Genomic DNA, 25,949 nt, shown 5'->3' on the forward strand with positions numbered 1-25,949 from the left:
TTATTTATTTGTATAGATTGAGGTTAACATCTAGTGTTCTTTCATTTTAGCTTGAAGGATCCTTAACATTTTTGGCAGTGCAGGACTGCTAGTAAGAAATTATCTCAGTTTCCGTTTATCCAAGAATGTCTTATTATTATTTTTGTAATTTTCAAGGAACAGTTTTGCTGTATATAGAATTCTTGGTTGACTGTTTGTGACTGGTTGACTGTCTTTCTCCTTCAGCACATTGAATATGTCATCCCACTGAAAAATGTGAATGGCTTCACAAATTTGCGTTGTCATCTTTGCCCAAGGACCATAGTAACCTTCCCTGTATCATTCAAGTTTTAGATGGGTCACCAAAGCAAGCACTCTGGATCCTTCCATACTGCAATAGAAATGAGGAAGACTTGGGGGAACTTACTATTTCTCTCCATATAAATCCTGCCTTTGCCACTTTTTATATGTTTTCTGGACTATACTGCATAGAATGCAGGGTCTTTCTAAGAAAACAAAATACTTTGATTTTGTGTCCAGGGATCCAAGTAAAAGCCCTGCTTTTGGGGCATCTGGTGGTTTTCTAACAGCTCCTGCTCTGATTCTTTCCTTGTATTCCAGTTTTCTGCCTAATCACATGCAGAACCATTCCATTCACATAGTGAATACATCTCTCACTTGACACAGGGATCCTCATTTATGGGAAAGAAACACAAACCTTTCATTTGAAAAAGATATTATTATGTTTGCTTTATGCAGTACATAAATAAAACTTGATGATCACTTTCTCATAGCCATTGTCTTCACGAATATCATTAGCATTCAATGCAAAAATTAGCCTGCAGTCTTCCCCTAATGTTTGCATGTATCTTTTTTGTGATCCAACATTTTGCTATTAAATAGAATGAATTATGTGGAGACATGATTAGATAATACCAAGAATATAAGTTTCCTGAGATTAGCAATCACACATGGTTTATTTTAGTCCTTCGTAGAATGTTGTGACTGCAATCTTTCTATTTATGTACACATATATCTATGAAGTACTATTCATCCATCCTTTTATTCATTAGTCTAGCCAGTCAACTATCTATTCATCTATCTGTCTGTCTATCTGTTTCTAACATATCTTTTTCTTCACAGGAATTCAATTTGATGTTAGCATATGATAGTTGTCTAATAAATACATGTTAAATTAAATTCATATAAGGAATACAGACTCTAGTGTAAACTATTGGCATTACTGAAATTTGGGGCTTGATCATTCATTTTGTGGGTAACTACCCCATGGGTACATACATTGGATGTTTAGCACCATCATCCCTGGCATCTCAATATAAGCCAGTATTATTCTCCCAATTGTAACAACCAAAAATGTCTTCAGATAACATAAAAACATCCGTGGGGGAAAAATCCCTCTCCTCCACCCCAGTTGAGAACAGCTGGTATAAAAGCATCCTTTCCTTCTTTTATCATAGTATGTATGATTAAAATAAATGTTAACAATGACTAATAGTAGGGAATTTATCAGATGAATGAATGCATTTACATATGTATTTTCCAGATAGTCACACTCTCCCTCACTGATTCATCCACCCATTTATTATTCAACAAACACTTACTATGTACCAATTATCCACTAAGTACTTTGCCAGGTAGAGGGGATACATTCGTGAAATGTAAGTTTCTGCCCTGATGGGGCTTACAGACTTTCGGTGGAACTAGATAAAACTGAACAAACAACTAAACAAAAGATATTACTAATAAGTGTTTTGTTTACAATAAGGCAGGAAGTTATAAGGGAAAGATGGGGGGCTGCATTAGATTAGTGGACAAGGAAGGACTTTCTGAGGTGACATTTAAGGTGAGAATTGAATAATAAGAGGAAAACAAACAAAGATGTGAATAATTTATTCATTAATTTTACTTATTTCTTATAGCACATGAGGTTTATGCTAGGAGTGCAAAAGGATGATCATTTGGTGGCATATCAACTTGCTTCTCTACCCATGTTTGTGAAAAACACCGGATTGTTTGTGTGGAAACCACTGGGAACTGTTCCCAACCGTGTGAGATGTCCGACATTTTTGATTGAGGGAGCATAGCCCTACCAATGTAAAGGCGTTGTTTTATGACAATGCCGTGAAAACTGGTAAGACATTGAAAAGCAAAAATGAGACATGCCGACCTTAAAATATCCTGTGTGATAAGAACTAGTGATTGTTCACTGAAAAAGACAAATATTAGTTCTATCTTCATGACATTATATGTTGCTGGGGAGATGGTGGTGACCAGAGAAAACTGTTCAGAGGAAAATCCTGGCCTGATGCATTTAAAAGAAAGCAGGTAAATGTGTATTCATCTTTTTTTTTTTTCTCCAACCTCAGTAGATCTAAGGACATTAATCAGACCTTGGGATAATTATATATAGCTGTGCTATGAGTACGTGGATTCATTTATAATTCCATTGGTAGTAGATAATGCAATTAAGTACAAAATTCTGCAGAATCTATTATATCATTGTTTGACGAATCAAATAATGTATTCTGCATTTTTATTCTCATGAATATTTCCTTTATAAACAGATGTCTAAAATAAACTATTTTGCATATGCTTGCCTTATGAAAGTAGGCTTATCCACTGGAAATACAAAGCTGTTTTAAGCATATTTGTGCGTTTAAATATGCTTACGCATGTTTTCAAGCATAATTGAAATAATTAGAATAAGTTTCATTATCACCTTTCACCTTTTATGCTAGATGCTGGATCAAGTCAAAACTGGAATTGCAAGTCAAACATCTTGATGAGATACAGAATTCTGTAAAGGAAAGAGATGAATTACAAAACACAACCTTGTTTGAGGAAGACATTATGACAGCTGGGTGACTTGGGCATTTAAATGAAATCTGATGAAGTCCCTCCCACCATTTTCTCTATAAAATGCCAATGGCATTTAAAAGTAGTGTCACCAGAGGAGCCAATGTATATTTTTATACTGCAATTAAGTAATTGAGTACAAAATTCAGTACAGTCAGTGGGAATGTGATCAGATGAATAAAGGAAGTCAGAGAAGATAATCATTTCAATTCTTTCCCTAATTTTGCTTTCTAGCCTAGTACTTAAAATTCACAGGCTCACAAGTCTCACTGGGCTCCAGAGAAGAAGCCTGACTCCTCCACAGCTGTGTACTCTCAGGCAAACTACATAGACTCTGCCTCAGTTTACTCAATTTTAAAATTGAAATCGTAATTCTTGTCTTCTAGAATATTTGTGAGGATTGAATGAAATACTATGTATAATATGCACATTACATAGCTAATGCTCAATAAATCATAACTTTATGATTAGCAATGTTTGTTTCCCTCAGAAGTGACCTAAAACCAACAACAACAATATTTTTATTTTGCTTTCTATGGTCACTGCTAATTATGAAAAAAAAAAGTGCCTGCCTTGATGCTTAGGAAAGAAAAATGGTTGCAATGAGAGAGAAAGCAGTGTTTCCAGACTTGTGATGACTTTATTCAGTTTTCTGCATTTTGTTTCTCTCTGGCAGTTTTTTTTCTCCTGTCACTTTCAAGATTGAACATAATTACAGTAATGAATTATAAATGAACATAATATGTAATGAATATAATACATAAAGTTTATTACCCCCATTTTCATAATTCTGATTTCAAGTTAGAGATCCCCTTCCAAGATAGGCTCCATAGCCTCCTGTGTAAGATGTCTCTGCCCACCCTATCCCAGATAACAGCACCCAGTTTGTCTCCTGCAAGGCACTTATCACAACTCTTAATGTTTTTTGTTATTCACAGGGGGTCCTGATCCATGCCCCAAGAGTGGGTTCTTGGATCTCGCACAAGAAAGAATTTGGGGCAAGTCCATAGAGTAAAGTGAAAGCAAGTTTATTAAGAAAGTAGGGCTGGGCATGGTGGCTCATGCCTGTAATCCCAGCACTTTGGGAGGCCGAAGTGAGTGGATCACCTGAAGTCAGGAGATCAAGACCTGCCTGGCCAACATGGTGAAACCCCATCTCTACTAAAAATACAAAAATTAGCCAGGCATGGTGACGCACCCCTGTAATCCCAGCTACTTGGGAGGCTGAGGCAGGAGAATCACTTGAATGTAGTAGGCGGAGGTTGCAGTGAGCCGAGATGGCGCCATTGCACTCCAGCCTGGGCAACAGAGTGAGACTTTGTCTCAAAAAAAAAAAAAAATTAAACAAAGAAAGTAAAGGAATAAAAGAATGGCTGCTCTATAGACAGAACAGCAGCATGAGCCACCCAGATGCTTATACTTATTGTTACTTATTGATTAATGCTAACCAAGGTGTGGATTATTCATGATTTTCCAGGAAAGTGGTAGGCAATTCCCAGAACTGAGGGTTCCTTCCCTTTTTAGACCATATAAGGTAACTTTCTGACGTTGCCATGGCATTTGTAAACTGTCCTGGCACTGGTGGGAGTGTCTTTAACGTGCTAATTAGCATATAATGAGCAGGGAGGACCACCAGAGGTCACTTTCATTACCATTTTGGTTTTGGTGGGATTTGGCCAGCTTCTTCACCGCCACCTGTTTTATCAGCAAGGTCTTTATGACCTGCATCTTGTGCCGACCTCCTATCTCATCCTCTGACTTAGAATAGCCATCCTCCTGGGAATGCAGCCCAGTAGGTCTCAGCCTTATTTTACCTAACCCCCATTCAAGATGGAGTTGCTCTGGTTCAAACGCCTCTGACATTTTCATTTATACTTTTCACATATGTATCAACATATAATATAAAAATATAAAATGTCATATATTATATATTAATATATATTATATATTAATACATATTATATTTACCATCATTAGAATGTAAATTCTAGTAGGTCAGTGAAGAAATCTGTCTTGTTCACCACTCCCTCTCTAGACAATAGCTCTGTGCCAGGTACGTACAGACACTCAATGTATATTGAAGGTTGAAGAACTTTTCCTGCAAACCGTAATTGCCACCTGATAGGTTTACACATTCGATTGTCTTTTCACCTGCTCTTATATAAATTTGTGCTGAGACACGCAAACCATTTGATGTTGTAGTTATTTTTTACAGTAGAGGTGCTTTGGGAAAGATGATTGAGATACCTCTTTATAATCTTAGAATCCATCCTAAAATGTCTTCTACTCAGATAATAAATGCCAGTCTTTGATTTGATACATTTAACTCTTTAGGTAATATTTACAATACATAGAACTAACTGGATTTAGTAAGATGCTTTAATTTACTGATAGCATGCTACTTATTAGTGTGTGCCTTCAAGCATCAAATATACCAAAAAAATGATCATTTTTGTTATGGTAGCGCATAGACACATTGCACCACTGGTATCTTTTTTTTTTTTTTTTTTGAGATGGAGTCTCACGCTATCATCCAGGGCGGAGTGCAGTGGCACCATCTCAGTTCACTGCAACCTCCACCTCCCGGGTTGAAGCGATTCTCCTGCCTCAGCCTCCCGAGTAGCTGGGACTACAGGCGTGCGCCATCACGCCAGGCTAAGATTTTTGTATTTTTAGTAGAGATGGGGTTTTACCCTGTTGGCCAGGCTGGTCTCAAACTCCTGACCTTGGGCAATCTGCCCACCTTAGCCTCCCAAAGTGCTGGGATTACAGGCATGAACCACTGTGACCCGCCTTCACTGGAATTCTTTAGCTAGCCTTATTTTACTTGGATTCTGATTGAAATATGTTCTCCTCAGAATACAGGATGAAACAAAGCTAATTTAAGGTGACCAAGTTTATACATTAAGTACAATTAGTGCATTTTTCACCAGAAATTTGGTCACTACTTTAAGATTTTACCTTCATTTTCATTAGAAGGTATTGGTTAATCTATTATCTCCTCTCTCTAACTCCAGTCATCATATTAAACTTTTGCAAATTTTAGGTGACAAACACATGTCGAATTTACATATATACAGGCATAATTTACATACATGCATATACAATGTACAATATATCCAGAAGGTAATTAGCAACTGGTTACAGTTTGCTACTAATGTACAATATATCCAGAGGGTAATTAGCAACTGGTTACAGTTTGCTACTAATGAGGTCAAGTTTACAGATCTACTGTTCCTCTGAGTCTGTCTTTTGGCTCTGTTGCATTGCCACGGATCCTATCATGACCCCTGGGCTGCTGTTTCACACACGTTGTTTGTCACAGGAGGGGGGCCATGAAGGAGGATGTGATTGCTCCCCTGCCAACCCCCTACCTCTACTGGTCAAGGATCTCAGCATTTTTCTGACGAATGGCATGGGCGGGATGCGTTCCGTCTTTGCATTCTCTTTGTGTCAGGCTGTGTCCACAGGGAATTGACTGTGAAGGGTTTTTAAATCAATGGGACCAGTAACACCATCTTTATATAGTGAAGACAGCTTATCATTAAATATAGTTTGAGACAAGCTTAATTGTGCAACTGAAAAATATTTTCGATAATATTTACAACTTTTATCTATTTAGTGTTATTAGATGAAGACTTTATCATTTTTTTCCATCGTGTCTTTGGTTTTGTTAGCTTCTTTTTTGTTTTTCTTTCCCGATTTCTTTCTTTCAGATACTTTTAATCAACATTTCTTCCTTTGGAAAACAGGTCAAATGACAATGCAAAGGGTGATCAAGGAGAAAATGTGTGAAGTAGAAGCCTAGAACTCAAGAGAAATGAATAATATCTTGGCATCACTTACTTTGCTTTAATTTCTTGGTTTTACTCCTTTAATGTAACAACTGTTTTTCATTTAAAAGGGAGTTGTGAAACAAACATCTATATAGTATTTTGGGGATTAAAAATGCATTTGGAAAGTTAGATTCACTGGTTTTTATCTTAAAGACATAAAAACTTGATATCATATTTAATTTTCTGCTCAAACTTACCGATAACACATTACTTAATCCTTGAAATTATTTGCTTTATTCCTTGTTGTGGATTAAGATGAGTGATTTTATTCTGAAAATATTAGGTTGGTGTAGAAGTAATTGTGGTTTTTGCCATTAATAATTCACAATATGAGAGCAATTATAGAATCTAGCTAAAATTATATGTATTTCTCCATCTCTCATTATTCATGGTAGTTATGTTCTATAAAGTCTCTGCAAACACTGAATTAGTAAATACTGAACAATTACTCCTGGTAGGTAAATAAGAGCTTGGTTCCTTCATGACTCTGGCCACATTTTTGTCAATCTATCAATACATAATCTTATTTTATATGTATTTCTGTTTAATGATATCTTATTTAATACATATCGTATGCTCATTAATACATTTATTTAATACATATTGATTTAATACATATTTAATACATATTGTATGCTCATTAATACATTTATTTAATACATATTGATTTAATACATCTTATTTAATACATATTGTATGCTCATTAATACATTTATTTAACACATATCGATGCTCATGTGCTTTCAAGCATCAAATATACTAAAAAAATGATCATTTTTGTTATGGGAGCACATAGATACATTGCTCCACTGGTATCTTTTTTTTTTTTTTTTTTTGAGATGGAGTCTCACTCTATCACCCAGGGTGGAGTGCAGTATACTCACAGTATACTCATAGCCAATAGCACCGTAACTCACCCCTCATTGAAGCTTGTTCAACACAGTTTATTTCTCTGTAAGGCATGTTATAGCCTCCTTGTGCTTAAGAAAACTAGGGAGCACTTCTGCATTATTTTTAAACAGCAAGTCATTTTAAACAGCAGAATCATAAACAAAAAACATAAAAATGAGAAGAACTAAATAGACCATGAAAAAACCACTTGTTTATAGTAAGAGAACTGAAACATGAAGGCAGAGTTTCACTTTGTTCAACCTCAGCTGGCAACATGTGTAGGGGGTAACTCAAATTTTGTGATTCTCTGCACATGTTGGGGAAAGATCACACAAATATTGTGAGTATTAATTTGGAGTACAAATTAATATTAGCAAATAGCTGTATTTGCAAATATGGAATCTGTGGATAATGAGAACAGGCAGTATTTATATTCTAGGTTAGAAAAGAGAAAATGAGCTCCTTTTAGTCATCAGAAGCCAATGAAAGACCTGGGTTTAGTATTTTCTTCCATCTCTTGATTTCTGTTTGCTTAATTGAATGACAAATTCTAATTAGTCATGCCTGACTGACATAATTTAGGATGAAACTATGTCTTCATCACTCTCTACTTCTGATCCTGGCCCTGTTCCTAGAGTACAGTGGGCATTCAGTTAATGCTTGTTGAAAGAATGCATAAACCCCTTTCCTCATTTGGAACTTTATGGAATTGCTGAGAACATCAGATGGCAATAAGGTGATTGGAGCTGTAATCACACACAAAAAGTTGTCTATTTTAATTAGCCAGGTGTGGTGGCACACACCTGTAATCCCAGCTACTTGGGAGGCTGAGGCAGGAGAATTGCTTGAACCCGAGAGACAGAGGTTGTGGTGAGCAGAGAATGTACCACTGCACTCCAGCTTGGGCAATAGAATGAGACTCTGTCTCAAAAAAAAAAAAAAGAAAGAAAGAAAAAGAAAAAAAAGTTAAAACCACAAAATTGTTTATTTTCTATTTTGAGGATTTTAATTTTTCTTAATAACATAGTCATTGAAATTAATTTATAAATAATATTGTATAGTTCAAAACATGAATATAGGACTTTTTTGCTGTAAACCAGGGTTGCCTGTTTAATATTTGTATTTCACTATGAGTAGTGAACTAGTATCTCTTGTAATGCAAGGTAAAGAGGAAGAGGTTGGTTAACAAAAAGGAACTATGTTAATTTTGCTATTAATAAGGGGGAAAACCTTTTGAATTTATTTATCCTGGAGACACAAAACTTAAACTCATAATGATGTCATATATATTAGCATTACTATATTTCTTTATTATTGCAAATGTATTCTACCCAGGTCTTTTCATCATTGTAGTCACTTAAAAAACATATTGGGTAAGTTTTATTATACAATTTTTCTCAGATTGATTTTAGTTTTATTTTTTCTTTTCTCTTCTTTTCTTTTCTTTTTGTTTTTCTTTCTTTTTTTTTTTTTTTTTTTCACCTCAGAAGGAATTAGATGTCCAGTATAAAGAAGCCTGATCACTCTGGCCTTACTTGGCTTTCCAATAATAGTATTTTTAGGATCACTGATATAAAACCTACAAAGTAAGTAATTTGGTTCATATAAGCAGGCAAGTAATAAATTTTCCTATACATTGTTATTTCTCATTAAATACGTACTATTATTACTCTCCAAATAAGAGATTTTTAGAGGTCATTTTTTTTTTCTCATTTTTTAAAAATACTGACTGACCCATATTTGCACTGGTAGACTCAGAAGTGTTTGGTTTATACTTGTTCAAAATGATTGTCAGCAGATGTAATGAGCCTTGGACCAGTCCAGTAGCTTGGCTAACATATGTCTGCAGAAGGATTTTAAAATCCTGCTGACTAGGCTGGTCTTGTCGAGTCTCACAGCAGGAAAATTGTCTTTTGCAGCTCAGCTTATAAATATAACCTTTGTGTGTTTGGAAATATCCCTTCTAAGGCAGGAATTATGCTCACCCTGAAATCCAAATGTTCATTTTGATGTCAGCACTAACCAGGAGAAAGAAAAGGTGGAAACGATTCCTCTTGCACGTTTCAGAGTGTTAGAAACCGCCTATTATTTGTGTCTCGTTCTTTGCTGCTCTGTACAAGCTCTAGAAGTCATAAAGGTGTTCCTCACAAATTGACTCCTTAGAAATGCCGACTCTGTGTTTCAAATCTTATAAAAATATCTAAATGGTAGACATATTGTTTTCATTACAGATGCATTAAGTTAAAACTGCCAAAGGCTGTGTTGTTTCTGCAAACAGAGCAACTACTGCTTGAATGGGGCTAATCTGTTTAGGCACTGAGGGGCTAGCTGTGCTGTCTGCACATATTTAATCACAAAGCTTTACTTTACTTTCCCACATATTTCCTTTTAATATTTTTACTTACGGAAAGCAAGAATCAGGTTTTATAGTCATTCAGTAAGTCCTCTTTTTAAATAAAAGTTGTTATATTGGAAACAGTGTCTACAAGACCACTGGTGGAAATTAATATAGCCAATATAATTAGTAAGTTTGATTCACCACACCACAGTAGGTAAATCTTATTGGGGGCAAAAATTGCTATCTTATTCACAAGTGTGTTGAGCTGTTCTTGTATTGCTATAAAGGAATACCCGAGACTTAGTAATTTATAAAGAAAAGAGGTTAGTTGGCTCATGGTTCTGCAGTCTACAACCATGGCACCGCTCAGCTTCTGGGGAAGCCACAGGGAGCTTTTACTCATGGTGGAAGGTGAAGCGGAAGCAGGCACGTCACATGGCCAGAGCAGGAGCAAGAGGGAGAGAGTGGGGGAGGCGCCACACACTTTTAAACAACCAGATCTCAAGAGAACTCACTATCTATCGTGGACAGCACCCAGCCATGAGGGATCTACCCCCATCACCCAAACACCTCCTACCAGGCACCACCTCCAAAATCAGGGATTACATTTCAACATGAGATATGGTTGAGACAGATATCCAAGCCGTATCACCAAGTGAACTACCGAAGCTTTTTATTGATTTGTATTAAGCCAACACATGGGTTTACCCAGTAACTCATGATTTTTACACAAAAACCAAATTAATGTTTATTGAACAGTTATTTGGATATAAATACATAGATATAGCACAGTGCTTCAGGTTAGTTTATAAAAATCAAGTCTTTCCTTTAAATAATAAATGATTTATGCATTCATTCAAATTTAGAATGCTGAGGAATAAACTACAAAAAAAACTTGTGGCTGAGTGCAGTGGCTCATGCCTATAATCCTAGCACTTTGGGAGGCCGAGGTGGATGGTTCTCTTGAGGCCAGGAGTTTGAGACCAGCCTTGCCAACATGGGGAAAACTTGTCTCTACTAAAAATACAAAAAATTAGCTGGGCATGATGGCAGGTGCCTGTAGTCCCAGCTACTCTGGAGGCTGTAGCACAAGAATCGCTTCAACCTGGGAGGTGAAGGTTGCAGTGGGCTGAGAGATCGAGCCACTGCACTCCAGCCTGGGCCACAGAGTGACACTCCATCAAAAAAAATTAAAAAAAAACCCTAATTGTATCTTTCCCCCTGTATTTCTGAGAAAAAAGGAGCAAATATAAAATAAACAAAAATAATACGTATGGATCATTTATTCAGAAATCAAAGACCCAGCGTCATATGTTCTAATGTTTGATAAGATACTACCCAGTTTCCTGCAACTTTCACTTTTGTTCTGTCAAAGATTCCAAATGACGATTGTGAGCCACTGTAACCTGAAGACATATTGGATACATTTACTTATGTGTGTTAAATTGTGATTCTTAATGCTATTTTGTGGAAAGGCTGGAGAAGATTTTTTTTTTTTTTTGAGATGGAGTCTTGCTCTGTCACTCAGCCTCTGGGGTTCAAGCAATTCTCCTGCCTCAGCCTCCTGAGTAGCTGGGATTACAGGCAGTTGCCATCACACCCAGCTAATTTTTGAATTTTTTTTGTAGAGACAGCTTCACTGTGTTGGCCAGGTTGATCTCAAACTCCTGACTTCAGGTGACCCATCCACCTTAGATTTTTAAAATAAAGGTTACAGGCTGGGAGCAGTGGCTCACACCTGTATTCTCAGCACTTTGGGAGGCCGAGGCAGGCAGATCGGTTGAGCCTAGGAGTTCAAGACCAGACTGGGCAACATGACGAAACCCTGTCTCTATAAAAAATTCAAAAATTAGCTGGGTGTGGTGGCAGGCACCTGCAGTCTCAGCTACTCAGGAGGGTGAGGTTGGAGAATCACTTGAGCCTGGGAGGTCGAGGATGCGGTGAGTCATGATTACACCACTGCTCTCCAGTCTGGGTGACAGAGCAAGACTCTTGTCTCAAAATAAATAGGTATGTACATACCTACATACGTACTAGAATCAAGGGGGTTGTTTCTGAGTTCATTGAGTTAATGAGGAAGGTAAATTAATCAGGACCTTCCCAAGTTACCCATGTAATATTATTTAATTGTACATGTTTAAACAAGCTCAGATTACACTGACTGTGAGTCTTAAAACGGTAAAACCACAAACAGGTTATACCAAGATCCCTCACAATGTGTGTTGTCTGAGAGAAAAATCTTATCATTTTCTTTTTTTCCATATTCACTATTGTTCCTAGATTATGAAAGGTAGTCATTCACTAAACCCTTCTAAAATATTCCTTTTTTTCCAAATATAGAATTATTATATTAGTAACAGTACAGGCATGGCCATAACAAAAATGGAAACTAATATAGTCAACATAATTAGTAAGTTTTGTTCATCACATCCCAGGGTAGAATACCTCTTGACCTTCAAAACTGCGGTCGACCAGAATTCAGATTTTGAGCTATTCACCAGTGAGAATGCATGGTAATACATGCCTAATTGGCATAGTTACATGCCATTAATTTATTCCTTTTATTCATTTAACAAATATTTATTGAATGTTTACTATGTGCCAGACACTATAATGCTGTTCTAAGATAGCTTATATTACTTATTATTGAAATTATACTTATTAAAATGGTAATAATTTGTAGAGAGATTAAACTTTGTTTTTTCGCCCTCCCTTTCTCCTTCTCCTCTTCCTTTCTTCCTTTGTTTCTTTTCTTTCTTTGCTTCCTTCTTTTGTGTAGCCATAAACAGGAGTCTACTGGGTCGTTTCTGTTTGTAAGGCACAATCTGCCTCCCAATCCCCCTCCCAAAAAAACTAACAAAATTTAGGGAAGGAGCTGATTTCACATTTCTTCAGAGGGCCTGTTAGAGTGATAAAAGGCAAAACTATTTTCTTTACACGAACAGTCACAGAACCAAAAAGGCCCAGGAAGAAGCCAGAGGGCACATAGTATTTAATTAGGAGAGTTTCTAGTGTCCCAAAGCCACAGAAGAAGCAGCTGCTTAAACATTGCTTACCCTTTGACTAATGGCCAAAAGCACCGAATAGGAGAAGGATTAACATGGATAAGACTTAAATAAAAGTGATACAACCATCAGAGCAACAACAAACAAAGGCACATTAAAAAGTAACATGAAATGATGTTAAGAAAGAGGTCATGGATGCAAAATGATAAAATGTTTCGTTCTTTGGAAGTAATCTTTTTTTTTTTCTTCTGTTCTTAGTCATCCATCTCTGTCAGAGTTCTCAAATAAAAATGCAAAGGAAAGTTAGCACCACTCTAAAACAGTGAAGGGTCAGTTCTCTGCTTTTGGATATGTAATTTGAATGGGAAGTATCCTAATGACAATTAAACACAATTTTCTAAGCACAGGAAGAGGACTGATAAAGTCAAGCAATGGCTGTGGCTTTTCTTTTGTACTTCCGTTACTATTAACTATATGCAAGTTAACAAATGCTGGACAGCCTGTCTAGTGAGCAGGGTTGCTCCGTTGCCAGGCTTATGTTTTAAGCGACGATTGAGTGTACACAGATCTAAACAATCGTGTGCAAAGTCTAAGTCTCTCTCATTTTGAATTCGGAAGAGAGAACCTTGGCGCCCCTTCTTCCTGAGGAAATTTGGGAACTATAGTACAACTCTCTCTCTCTCAAAAAAAAAATATTCCTGTAATTCCGTCCTAACTACTGATTGTTTTATATTTTTGATGGGGTGAGGAGTTCAGTCCCCTTCTTAGTGAATGCAATGTTTAGCACATTCTTTGGAATATGCTGCTTGAGTCTCTTGGTGCATCAGCTGAAACTTCATTTTAATATCCCGTATGCACTTAGTAGATACTTGGCTTTCCTCTACATTGGTGATTATTTCTGGCCTATCATTCAGTTAAGACCTATCCTCCATATACAGATTTTTATATCGTTCATCGAAATTAAGACTTGCTGCAAGTAATTAAAACTGAACTCAAGCTACCTAATACAAATGGAATTTACTATTTTATATACCAAAATTCTGTGAAAATACAGGTGGGACTGGCCTTAGGGATACCTGATATTAGGATATAAATCCTGTCGCCTTTCTCTCATGCTTTTTTTTCTTCCCTTTGTAATCATTTCATTATTATTTTTCACTGACCTCTTCATGAATTTAGAACCACGGTCGTCGGCACTTTCTAACTCATGCTTTCATAGTTTCATGACCTCAGAGGAAAAGAGGCTTTGGAAATTCTCAAGGAATCACTGTGACTGTCCACACTTGGGTCACATTTTGGACTCATCACAGCAGCCTGAAGGGTAGATGGTATGGATGCCCCAGCTTAGGTCATGAGCCTGCACTTGGGAAAAATGAGGGGAAGTTATTTTCAAAATGGAAAGAAGTGGAAGGCAGACATTGTATCCAGTTTTATATATTTATATAAACAAAACACTGTAAGGGGGAAAATATAGACTTGAATCAGAGGAGAAGAGTTAAACCAATGTTTATATATTTCTTTAGGTTTGTTGGAATATACGTGCATGTAATTATATCAGCAAACTACATAGTGAAGTCAGGGAGACAGATTAGAGAGATAGGAAGAGTGGGAGGGAGAGAATGTGCAAAACGAACAACAGAAAGAAGAGTGGGGACATCCTGAGTTTGTATGTGAGGAGAGGACAGATAGGAGAGGTACAAAGGAAAGGGATCAGAACAGAGAATTAGTTAGAGGATGGGGAGATAATACAAGGGAGAGATAGCCAGGCATGGTGGTGCGCACCTGTAGTCCCAGCTGCTCGGGAGGCTGAGGTGGGAGGATTGCTTGAGTCGGGGAGATGGAGGCTTCAGAGAGCTGTGATCACACTACTACACTTCAACCTGTGTGACAAAGTGAGACCTCGTCTTAAGAAAATAAATAAAATAAAATAAATATAAGGGATAAGTAGAGAGATCATGAGAGAAAGGAACATAGAGGGACACAGATGCAAGAACAGGGAAAGAGAAGGGGTCAGAAAAGCGTAATTTGTGGAGAGAAAATTAAAATGCTATTATTATTGGTATTATTGCTGCAGTTGCTCTCTTTTGCCCATTAGAATATTTTGGCATTATTGGCAGGTTTAATGTAAAATGAGATTTGTGAGTAACATTGATCTCCAAATTATAAATGTCTTTCAATAGGATATGAACAAATATCATAGTAATTCTCAAAGAATATTGCTATTTTTAATCAATGGAGTATACAACATATTATATTTTAAAATCATACAATACTTCAAACACCGTGAAGAGAGAACAAAGCCATATCAAATAATGAATGAATGGTTGTATTACGGAAGTACTTGTCCTGATAGAACACTTCAAATACCATTTGGCTGCTACTTCTCTCTGGGTTTGCTTTGTATCCCATGGAGATGATCTGAGCTTAAGCTTTTGTTAGCTTCAAAGAGAGCTCCGTTCTTGCCTCATCTCTGCAGTATTGAAAAAACAGACCCTTGGTTAACAACAGGAAGCCAAACTGATTTTAATATTGTGAACTCTTTACCCTGATGCAGGAAATGTTATCTGGGCCATCTCAGTGGGCTGGGGATTATAGAGCTGGATTAGGCTTCAAAATACAAATGAACTCCATAGGTCTGGTACAGCTGTAAGGTACAGGGGTAGAGAATATTAGGTGGTCATCTTGATAATCATTTGTGTTACTTTAATGCCCTCCAAAGTGGACTTGTTTCTTCTACCTGAGTGTATATACAACCAGTCTTTTCACTGTTTTCAGTGGTTATAACTCAGGAAAGAGACAACATATCAACATATGAATCTGGGTATATCCAACGAGATCTCTCTTATAATTTTAGTCCATAAATAGGCATAAAAAATGTGTTCTTTCAGAAAACACTTACTGGAACCTGAGATAATACAATAAGTCGAATTGCTAAAAAGAGACCCCATGGATCACAGGTCTGACCTAATATCTAGTTTTACTAATAATTTTAATGGTATAGGTAATCACATGGCATGGGTGAACCAGGGAGAGAGGTCTTTGACCTTCAGTGTAGCTCGCAAATGCTTTCTTTCCACATAAGAGCATGCACTGGACCCACAGGAAATCTCTAGGTGACATGTGCAGTTTACGTTCCTTGCTCAATAGGAGTATTTAGGTAATTAAAATCTCCATTTATATTCAGATACTTGCATAGCTTTTTCCAGGAGACCATGCCCATAAATGCATAGATTTCAGGTTTGTTTATCATAAGCAGTGCTAGAGAGTGAGCATTTGATAGATAGGGACTGTCTCTAAATGCCATTAACTTGCTTGCCAGGAGGGTCTCTCATTCATGAGTCAAATCTCATGTTTAATAGGAGATTTGACTGGGCTACCTTGTTTATTTCCAGGGAGTGGTCCCTTGGTGAAAAGAGAGAATGAGTGGCAGACCTATTACTTGACCATATTCCTCCTAAATACCTTCTTGGTGATATGGATACAGAGATTAGCAAAACAGTCACTGCCTTCAAATTTTTTTACCATATAAGACGATGAACACAAAATCAACACCAGAGATAATGTGCCTAAACCCCTAAATAACTTGTGTGACACAGAACAAGTATCTCAATAGGCAGTAATATTTTTTACGATAGTATTAACAATGCCGTGTTGAGGTGCTATAACCTGGTTGAATCTTATTTGGATGGTGGGGTCTTAGTGGACAGTGGAATTTGTACAAGTTTTGAGTATACTTTTTCTGCTGACATTTATTGAGTAACCTCCCATGTGCCAGACATTATCTGACGTGAAATGAAAGAGAATTCCTGGTTTCCATGAGTTTTTAGTCTTAGAGAAGACACAGTCACGTAAATAAATAATTGAAAAATATTATAAAGTGTTTATAAAAATCTACTTGTTAAGTATGAGAGTGCAGCATACTTGGCCTCCAGAAATGCAGAAAGTTTCATCAATATACAAATTAAATCTTGAAGGATGAGTGAACACTTACTGGGTAAATAACAAGATGAAAGACTTTAGGGGAAGAGAATGAGATGGGCTAAGTTAGCAGCATCAGTGAACATACGGACATGGGGGTGCTGCAAATTCTTACCATTGGTTCCCTTTTGGATGTTGATCTAGGAAAAGGCTGGAAAATTAGGTTTGCGTCAGATGATATATTAGGCCAACAGGAATGAATGATAATAAAAATAGCTACCAATTTTGAGAAATTACTATGTTCCAGGTACAATATTAGGTACACATTTTTAATACTCATGACAGATTAGGAGGATGTAACATCTTGATTTTATAAATAAGAATTTAGTTAAGCAGCTAGTTAGATACTATGTTGGGATGTGCCTCCATAACTCTCTTACTGCAAACCCATCCCTCTCCATGACCCTGCGTGAGCTCCCCTAGGCTTGGAAGCTTGCACATTGTTCTCACCTGATAGGGGAGCAGTGAAACAACACTAGGAGGACAATTAGTCATCATTCAGAGGGTATATCAGTGTGCCTCTGCGAACACCCAGAGGAAAAAATAAATCTACGAATAGTGAGATTGCTTTGGAAATACAATACCAAAACAAGGTCACTGCTACCTTCTCTCTCCATTCCATCGAGATTGCAGCTCCTGGCACCTCTTCAACAGGAAGTTGTTGGCCACCTCTCCCTTGAAGGTTTTAGTAGGAGAATGAAAGGATCAGTATTGGGTTTCAGAAAGATAAATTGCTTACCAATTGATGGAAAATGGCAACTTAGAGAATCTGTGGTTAGAGAAAATTGTTTGAAACTTACTATAATATTTCAGAGATGAAGTAATAAGAAGAATCTGGAGTGGCAAACATAGATCAATTGATTGAAACTAAAACTAATAAGACTTGTTGTGACCATTGAGGGGACCCAAGATATCAGTTTGAATCACTACAGTGAGCAGTGAGGCTACTTAGATAGAAATTGCCAGAAGAAGAAAATAAATGAACCTTTGGATTTACTGAGTTTGTGGGGGCTGAATGCTAAAGCTTTTTGTTTGAGTTGGGGGTAGCTTATAGGAGGCAGGAACTGGCTCTGATGCAAACAGAGGTGATGGGATAGAAGACATGGATTTGGGTTCTGATGACTTTGTGAGAGTGAATGGGAAAGCACATTCAATGGCAAGAACCTTACAAGGAGGTAGGGCACAATGTGGTTAAGCTATAATTTTTAATATATTTCTTCATTTTTATTGGCATCCAATTATTTTATATGTACTCACTATTTATTTAAACAGTTTTATTCATGGGGTGCCTATTCTGTGCAAGGCAATACCTTTGGCAATGACGACATGATGATGAGCAAAGCCTGAATGTTTCTTACTCTCCTGAGTTTATTGTCTAGTAAGAGGCATAAGCATCATAAGACATTACACTAGTGAATGTATAATTCGAAACTGAGATAAGTGCTCTCGTGTGAAACATCTTATTTCTAGGAAAAAAAAGTGCAACAAACAAAAGAGAAAACCCTTGTGATATGAAAGGTTTCCGAAGAAAGTGCAGCTGTGTTAAGACTTGAAGGATAAGAGTTGCCATCTAGGCAAAAGGTGATGAAAGTAAAGGATTCTCCAGACTGATGGAAAAGCTTATAACAAGAGATTGGAGTGTTTAGGAAGTAAAAAGAACATGTAATTGAAGCTCAGGAGGGGGAAGAGAGATGAGAGATGTGTGTAGAGTCCAGAGCACTCAGAATTTGCAGAATAATAAGGATTTTGATCCATGTTCTGAGTAGTGACATGCCGTTGAAGGTTTCCATTTTTAAAAAATATTAACCCAAATCTCCTTTACATGAATAATACAGATAGGAAGTGCTGAGGAATCAAAGTAGAGGTAGAAGGGATTCAGACCCCAGAGTGTCTGCATTAGGAGGGAGCCGAACCTCATTGTGTTCTTTCCATAGGATTTTCTTCATGCACAAATATGCATGGCTGGCTTAGTCTGCAGACCACATTTTTGGTTCACCTAGTGTTTCAGATGGCAGATGACATAACTCTGAGTAAATTAGAAGTTCTGGCTGTACCAAAAATATATATATCAGGAAAATGAAAAAGGAAACTGTTCTGTGCTGCTTAAGAGAATTCATTGCCAACCTCCTACTGGCTGTTCTAACCCAATAAACAAGCAAAAGTGACTTGTTAGAGCCAGCAGCTACATTTTGAGTACCATTATCCCCACTGAATAATTCAACACTTAATGGTGGTGATTTTGGTTGCTCAGAGAAGGTATTCTTTTGCAATTGTGTAGCTCTTTCTTGAGATTCAGCATTGTCTAGTTAACAGTATGAGAAGCAAAGCAGAATTCTTGCTGTGAAAATCACTACTTCTAAAGAGATGCGGCATTGCCATATAGTAGTTACATTGTGCGATTTTCCGGAAAGAAGACACTCTTTTTTATTATTATTATACTTTAAGTTCTGGGTTACATGTACAGAACGTGCAGTTTTGATATATAGGAATACACATGCCGTGGTGGTTTGCTGCACCCATCAACCCATCACCTACATTAGCTATTTCTCCTAATGGTATCCCTCCCCAGCACCACACCCCCAACAGGCCCTGGTGTGTGATGTTCCCCTCCCTTTGTCCATGTGTTCTCATTGTTCAACTCCCACTTATGCGTGAGAATATGTGGTGCATGGTTTTCTGATCTTGTGATAGTTTGCTGAGAATGATGGTTTCCAGCTTTATCCATGTCCCTGCAAAGGACAAGAACTCATCCTTTTTATGGTTGCATAGTATTCCATGGTGTATAAGTGCCACATTTTCTTAATCCAGTCTATCACTGATGGACATTTGGGTTGGTTCCAAGTCTTTGCTAATGTGAATTGTGCCGCAATAAACATACATGTGCATGTGTCTATCGTAGAATGATTTATAATTCTTTGGGTATATGCCCAGTAATGGGATTGCTGGGTCAAATGGTATTTCTAGTTCTACATCCTTAAGGAATTGCCACACTGTCTTCCACAATGGTTGAACTAATTTACACTCCCACCAACAGTGTAAAAGCATTCCTATTTTTCCACAAACTCTCCAGCATCTGTTGTTTCCTGACTTTTTAAAGATGGCAATTCTAACTGGCATGAGATGGCATCTCATTGTGGTTTTGATTTGCATTTCTCTAATGACCAGTGATGATGAGCATTTTTTCATATGTCTGTTGGCTGCATAAATGTCTTCTTTTGAGAAGTGTCTGTTCATATCCTTTGCCCATTTGTTGATCAGGTTGTTTCCTTTTTTCTTGTAAATTTGTTTAAGTTCTTTGTAGATTCTGGATAGGTCTTCGTCAGATGGATAAATTGCAAAAATTTTCTCCCAATCTGTAGGTTGCCTGTTCACTCTGATGATAGTTTCTTTTGCTGTGAAGAAGCTCTTTAGTTTAATTAGATCCCATTTGTCAGTGTTGGCTTTTGTTGCCATTGCTTTTAGTGTTTTAGACATGAATTCTTTGCCCATACCTATGTTCTGAATGGTGTTGCCCAGGTTTTCTTCTAGAGTTTTTATGGTCTAGGTCTTACGTTTAAGTCTTTGATCTATCTTGAGTTGATTTTTGTATAAGGTGTAAGGAAGGGGTCCAGTTTCAGTTTTCTGCATATGGCTACCAGTTTTACCAACACCACTTATTAAATAGGGAATCTTTTTCCCATTGGTAGTGTGTGTCAGGTTTGTCAAAAATCAGATGGTTGTAGCTGCGTGGTGTTATTTCTGAGGCCTCCATTCTGTTCCACTGGTCTATATATCTGTTTTGGTACCAGTACCATGCTGTTTTGGTTACTGTAGACTTGTAGTGTAGTTTGAAGTTAGGTAGCGTGATGCCTCTAGCTTTGTTCTTCTTGCCCAGGATTGTCTTGGATATGCAGGCTCTTTTTTGGTTCCATATGAAGTTTAAAGTAATTTTTTTCCAATTCTGTGAAGAAAGTCACTGGTAGCTTGATGGGGATAGCATTGAATCTATACATTATTTTGAGGAGTATGGCCATTTTCACAATATTGATTATTCCTATCCATGAGCATGGAATGCTTTTCTATTTGTTTGTGTCTTCTCTTGTTTCCTTGAGCAGTGGTTTGTAGTTCCTGAAGAGGCCCTTCACATCCCTTGTAAGTTGTATTCCTAGGTATTTTATTATCTCAGTAGCAATTGTGAATGGGAGTTCACTCATGATTTGGCTCTCTGTTTGTTATTGGTGGATAGGAATGCTTGTGATTTTTGCACGTTGATTTTGTATCCTGAGGCTTTGCTGAAGTTGCTTATCAGCTTAAGGAGATTTTGGGCTGAGAAGATGGGGTTTTCTAATTATACAATCATGTCATCTCCAAACAGAGACAATTTGACTTCCTATTTGAATACACTTTATTTCTTTCTCTTGCCTGATTGCCCTGGCTGGAACTTCCAATACCATGTTGAATAGGAGTGGTGAGAGAGGGCATCCTTGTCTTGTGCTGGTTTTCAAAGGGAATGCTTCCAGTTTTTGCCCATTCAGTATGATATTAGCTGTAGGTTTGCCATAAATAGCTCTTATTATTTTGAGATATGTTCCATTGATACCTAGTTTATTGAGAGATTTTAGCATGAAGGGGTGTTATATTTTATCAAAGGCCTTTTCTGTATCTATTGAGATAATCATGTGGCTTTTGTCATTGGTTCTGTTTGTGTGATGGATTGCATGTATTGATTTGCGTATGTTGAACCAGCCTTGCATCCCAGGTACGAAGCCAACTTCGTACCTGGTGGTAAGCTTTTTGATGTGCTGCTTTTTGATGTGCTGCTGGATTCCATTTGCTAGTATTTTATTGAGGATTTTCACATCAATGTTCATCAGGGATATTGGCCTGAATTTTTGTTGTTGTTGTTGTGTTTCTGCCAGGTTTTGGTATCAGGATGATGCTGGCCTCATAAAATGAGTTAGGGAGGATTCCCTCTTTTCCTGTTGTTTGGAATAGTTTCAGAAGGAATGGTACCAGCTCTTCTTTGTACCTCTGGTAGAATACGGCTGTGAATCCATCTGGTCCTGGACTTTATTGGCTGGTAGACTATTGATTACTGCCTCGATTTCAGAACTTGTTATTGTTTTATTCGGGGATTTGACTTTTTCCTGGCTTAGACTTGGGAGGGTGTATGTGTCCAGGAATTTATCCATTTCTTCTAGATTTTCTAGTTTATTTGCGTAGAGGTGTTTATAGTATCCTCTGATGGTAGTTTCTATTTCTGTGGGATTGGTGGTGATATCCCCTTTATCATTTTTTATTGCATCTATTTGATTCTTCTCTCTTTTCTTCTTTATTAGTCTGGCTAGCGGTCTAACTATTTTGTTGAGTTTTTCAATAAACCAGCTCCTGGTTTCATTGATTTTTTAAAGGGTTTTTCGTGTCTCTATCTCCTTCAGTTCTGCTCTGATCTTGGTTATTTCATGTCTTTTGCTAGCTTTTGAATTTGTTTGCTGTTTCTTCTCTAGTTCTTTTAATTGTGATGTTAGGGTGTCAATTTTAGATCTTTCCTGCTTTCTCTTGTGGGCATTTAGTGCTATAAATTTCCCTCTAAACACTGTTTTAAATGGAAAGAAGACACTCCTTAAATGACTTGGTGGGAGATTTTATTTTATCAATTTCTCTCTGATAAATTATACTGGTAGTCATATCTGGTTACGGATAAACTTTATTTCGTTTTTGACTGTCAGGCATGTTGAATTCAAATTGCATGCCAAACCATAACATTTAGGAAAACGTCATATCTCTAGAGCTATAATTGATTTGTGCTAATTATATGTTAGTAGAAAAGAATGACAGTTTGATTTCTTTCATTCAAAGGAAAATCTCCACAGTAAGGAAGAAAGTATCATGGCTAAAAGTCACTTTTAGTTAATCTCAGGTTTTATCAAAATATTTACAGAACACTTTGTCTTTGTCACCTGCTAGTCATTCAGTATATTTCAATGACGACAGTATTACCTTTGGAATCACAAAAATATGATGTAAAAGAAAATTTTTCTAGAGTAGAGTGAATGCTTAAAAATATAAAATATATCCAATAAATGAATTACAGTTAGGAATGTTGACACGATTAAGAATGCTTGCATTACTGATAGTGACCTCTGCCCTATTATAACTTTAGAGCTAAAGAAGTTTAAGATCTTTCACAGTTTTTCCTTCAGTAATCCTTTTTCCAAACTGAATTTCGAGTGCCTAGTAACTTGTGATTTTTCTAGGAAAAACCCATGGTCTTCACCTGTTTGTTCTATAGATAACATCCTATAACTTGCTTTTTTCACTTAACAAAAAATAATAGATATATCATTTATATAACAGATATAAGGCATACTATACATTATATATAATATAAATGTACATATAAATAAATAAAAATAAATATAAATGTCTGGAAGTGTTCATATCTTAAATGTTTTCTGGCAGGGATGGGGAGAAGAGGGTTGTATAATCTTCAAATTTTTACTGAATACTTTCCTTTGCCATTATTTTCTGTTACAATAAGAATACATTTTATTGTAAAATAAGTAAAAACAAATTAATTAAAAATTGTATGTGATGATAAAAACAGTAGTTCTTAGAAATATTATCAATGTTGGAATCAAAACACATAAGACTATTAAACATGTGTATTTAAGTAAACTGCACACTATATCCAGAAAATTGAATCTAACCGGTTATCATGCAAATGAAGAAGGTAATCAGTTCAAAAATGACATAGTAACTGATGTTGCCTTCCTGTTCTTATTTCTTATTCATGGAAAACGAGGACAAGATATGAAGGGTTTAGGGATCTAGGTCATTGGCCCGGGATTTGGCATTAATTCTTCTCATAAAAGCACAGGGAACGATCAATCAGTGTTGACAGCTCTAATGCCATCGTCGGAGCAGAAGATGAGCCAAAGGAAATTATGAGTTTCTTATAAATGTATCTTAAGTATCTGGAAATCATACTTTGTATCTTATGGCTTGAATAGAATAGGTTTGCTTTTAACGATTTGTACAGTGAGAAGATTAAAATTTCTACCAACATATCCAAAGCACTGATACATCTATTAAACTGTTTGCAACAAAAATACCTATACCTTTTTGAATTTGAATAAAAACATCCCATTTAAACAACCTCTGGGATGTGATTATGCCCCAAATCTCTCTGATTATAGTTGGTTTGCTTTGTTATATTCCACTTGAAAATTTTGAATTGACAAGAGGGATGTTTCTGTGAACTACAGATTTTAGAGGAAAATAAGACTAAAGTTTTTTGTATCACTGTTTGGTGTTTAGCATTTTTCAACCAGTAAATTGTCTTTAACCAAAAAATTTGTCTCAGAGAATGGAAAAAGAAATGTGGTGACAAAAAAGAAATAATGCAAAAAATAAACAGTTATGAAACAGTATAGAGATAAAAAAATCAAAGGTGAGATATCCCAAACCATGAACTATTTATCTTAATCATGCAGGCTTTTCATCTCTGAAAGAATCTATTAATGTCATATTCAAGTGTTTAGTGTTCACTAGCAGTTGATAATTATGATGACCATCCCTGTCACTACAAGATCCTTAAGTGCCTTTTGATGAGCAAAGAAAAATAAAATCATATTCAAGTACCAGTTGTTGGAATTCGTACTTTAAATACAACCTGAGAAATGGCCTTAGGTTAAGGCTAATGGTGTATAACTTGCTCAGATTTCTAAAGAGTATATTTTCTGACAATGCTTCCACATAGAAAGTTTACCGCAGATAGTAGTTTCTTCATATTTGCCTCCTGACCTAATTTTTGGTCATTAGGTTACTTTTTATAGGTATCAATATTTTCCAAGTCCTAGAGAAAAATGAGGGTTTTAATTTTCTCTTATAACCTAGCTACGAGATGCTATGTGGCAAGGACAGTCTTAGGAAGAAATTGTCCAGACAAACAAATATGTATTAGCCATCAAATGTACACATGTGCTCATAAGTATGTGTACACATGCACAAGCATGCATTTACACACACAAAACACACACTTCACAGAATTATACCCTGTATTCTGTCGGCTTGATGGAGTCCCAGCTGTTAAACCTTTGAGGCATTGTGACAGAAATCTGCAAGAAAGCTTCACTAGAGGCAGATGAGATAATATTCTAGCTGCAGGATTCAGCTACATTTTCGACTGGAGTCATAGGAAAAAACACTCATTGCAAAAATGAATGAAATTCTAAGCCTGGAGTGCAATGAAATTGTGTTTAGGCTGCGGGGCTCCCTTGATTTTTTAATATCCTATTCACTCAAGGGTGCTTGTGTCTGAGCAAACACTTCTAGCAAATCCACCAATACATACAACACTACTTGTTTTTTTTTTAATGGAACATTCTGCTAACATCAACTATAGTGATTAAGCCATACTTACACACTTAACATACTTTACGAAATAAAGATACCTGAAGTACATGTAGTAACCAGTGCTGCTACATTTGACTAGAGATTTAGAAGAGTTTTGATTAAGACCTTTTGAATATTGACTGACTATACTTATGGGGTACATTAAAATGCAGTAGCCTCTACATTATCACACAGCCTATGCTAAAGTATTTTAAAGTAAATTTCAGAAAAGTTAATGATTTGTTTTTGTTGACACTTTTAAGAACCACTAAAACCTATGAATATAGTTGGCCTTAAGTAGACACTGTAAAATGAATGAGGTTGAGAGATATTCATTTAAAGTTCTATTAGCCTTTATGGAATTATTGTGAGAAGCCCAGCAATGTTCAGCTCAGTGTTTTACATTCAAATCCATATTTACTTTAACGAGTATTTCAGGAAGTTTAATTTCTGAGTTGTCTTTGGATGAATGAGAAAATAAAAGGAATTCAGAATTTTATCAACCGTCTATATCTATGCAGATTATATTCTTTTGTGGACATATGTATGAAATTCATTCGTTCATTCAGAAAGATTTATTATGTGTATTTCCTATATTCTAGGCAAGCGCAAAAACAATGAATAGGATCTGGCAACTGCCTCATAAAATGTACAGTCTCCTACAAATAT

The 25,949-nt window shown here is 36.5% G+C and overlaps 1 protein-coding gene and 1 non-coding gene across 9 annotated transcripts in view; one reads left to right on the top strand and one right to left on the bottom strand.

The window, feature by feature from the left end:
• The window catches only part of CHL1 (cell adhesion molecule L1 like), a 206,131-nt gene that overhangs the window by 84,794 nt on the left and 95,388 nt on the right, over positions 1 to 25,949 (top strand). Inside the window, exon 1 of one of the 8 annotated variants that reach the window (XM_054680361.2) lies at positions 9,071 to 9,169. The exons of the other annotated variants lie outside the window; for them this stretch is intronic. The gene's annotated coding sequence lies outside the window, so the exon portion shown is untranslated. Of the gene's footprint in view, positions 1 to 9,070; positions 9,170 to 25,949 lie in introns of those variants that run through there. 8 annotated transcript variants of the gene reach the window in all.
• LOC112208789 (U6 spliceosomal RNA) lies at positions 250 to 352 on the bottom strand. The gene has a single exon (XR_002943349.1). It is a non-coding gene; the product is annotated as a U6 spliceosomal RNA (small nuclear RNA).

The sequence above is a fragment of the Pan troglodytes genome, chromosome 2 (genome assembly GCF_028858775.2).
Source record: "Pan troglodytes isolate AG18354 chromosome 2, NHGRI_mPanTro3-v2.0_pri, whole genome shotgun sequence".
NCBI classification, from domain to species: Eukaryota; Metazoa; Chordata; class Mammalia; order Primates; family Hominidae; genus Pan; species Pan troglodytes.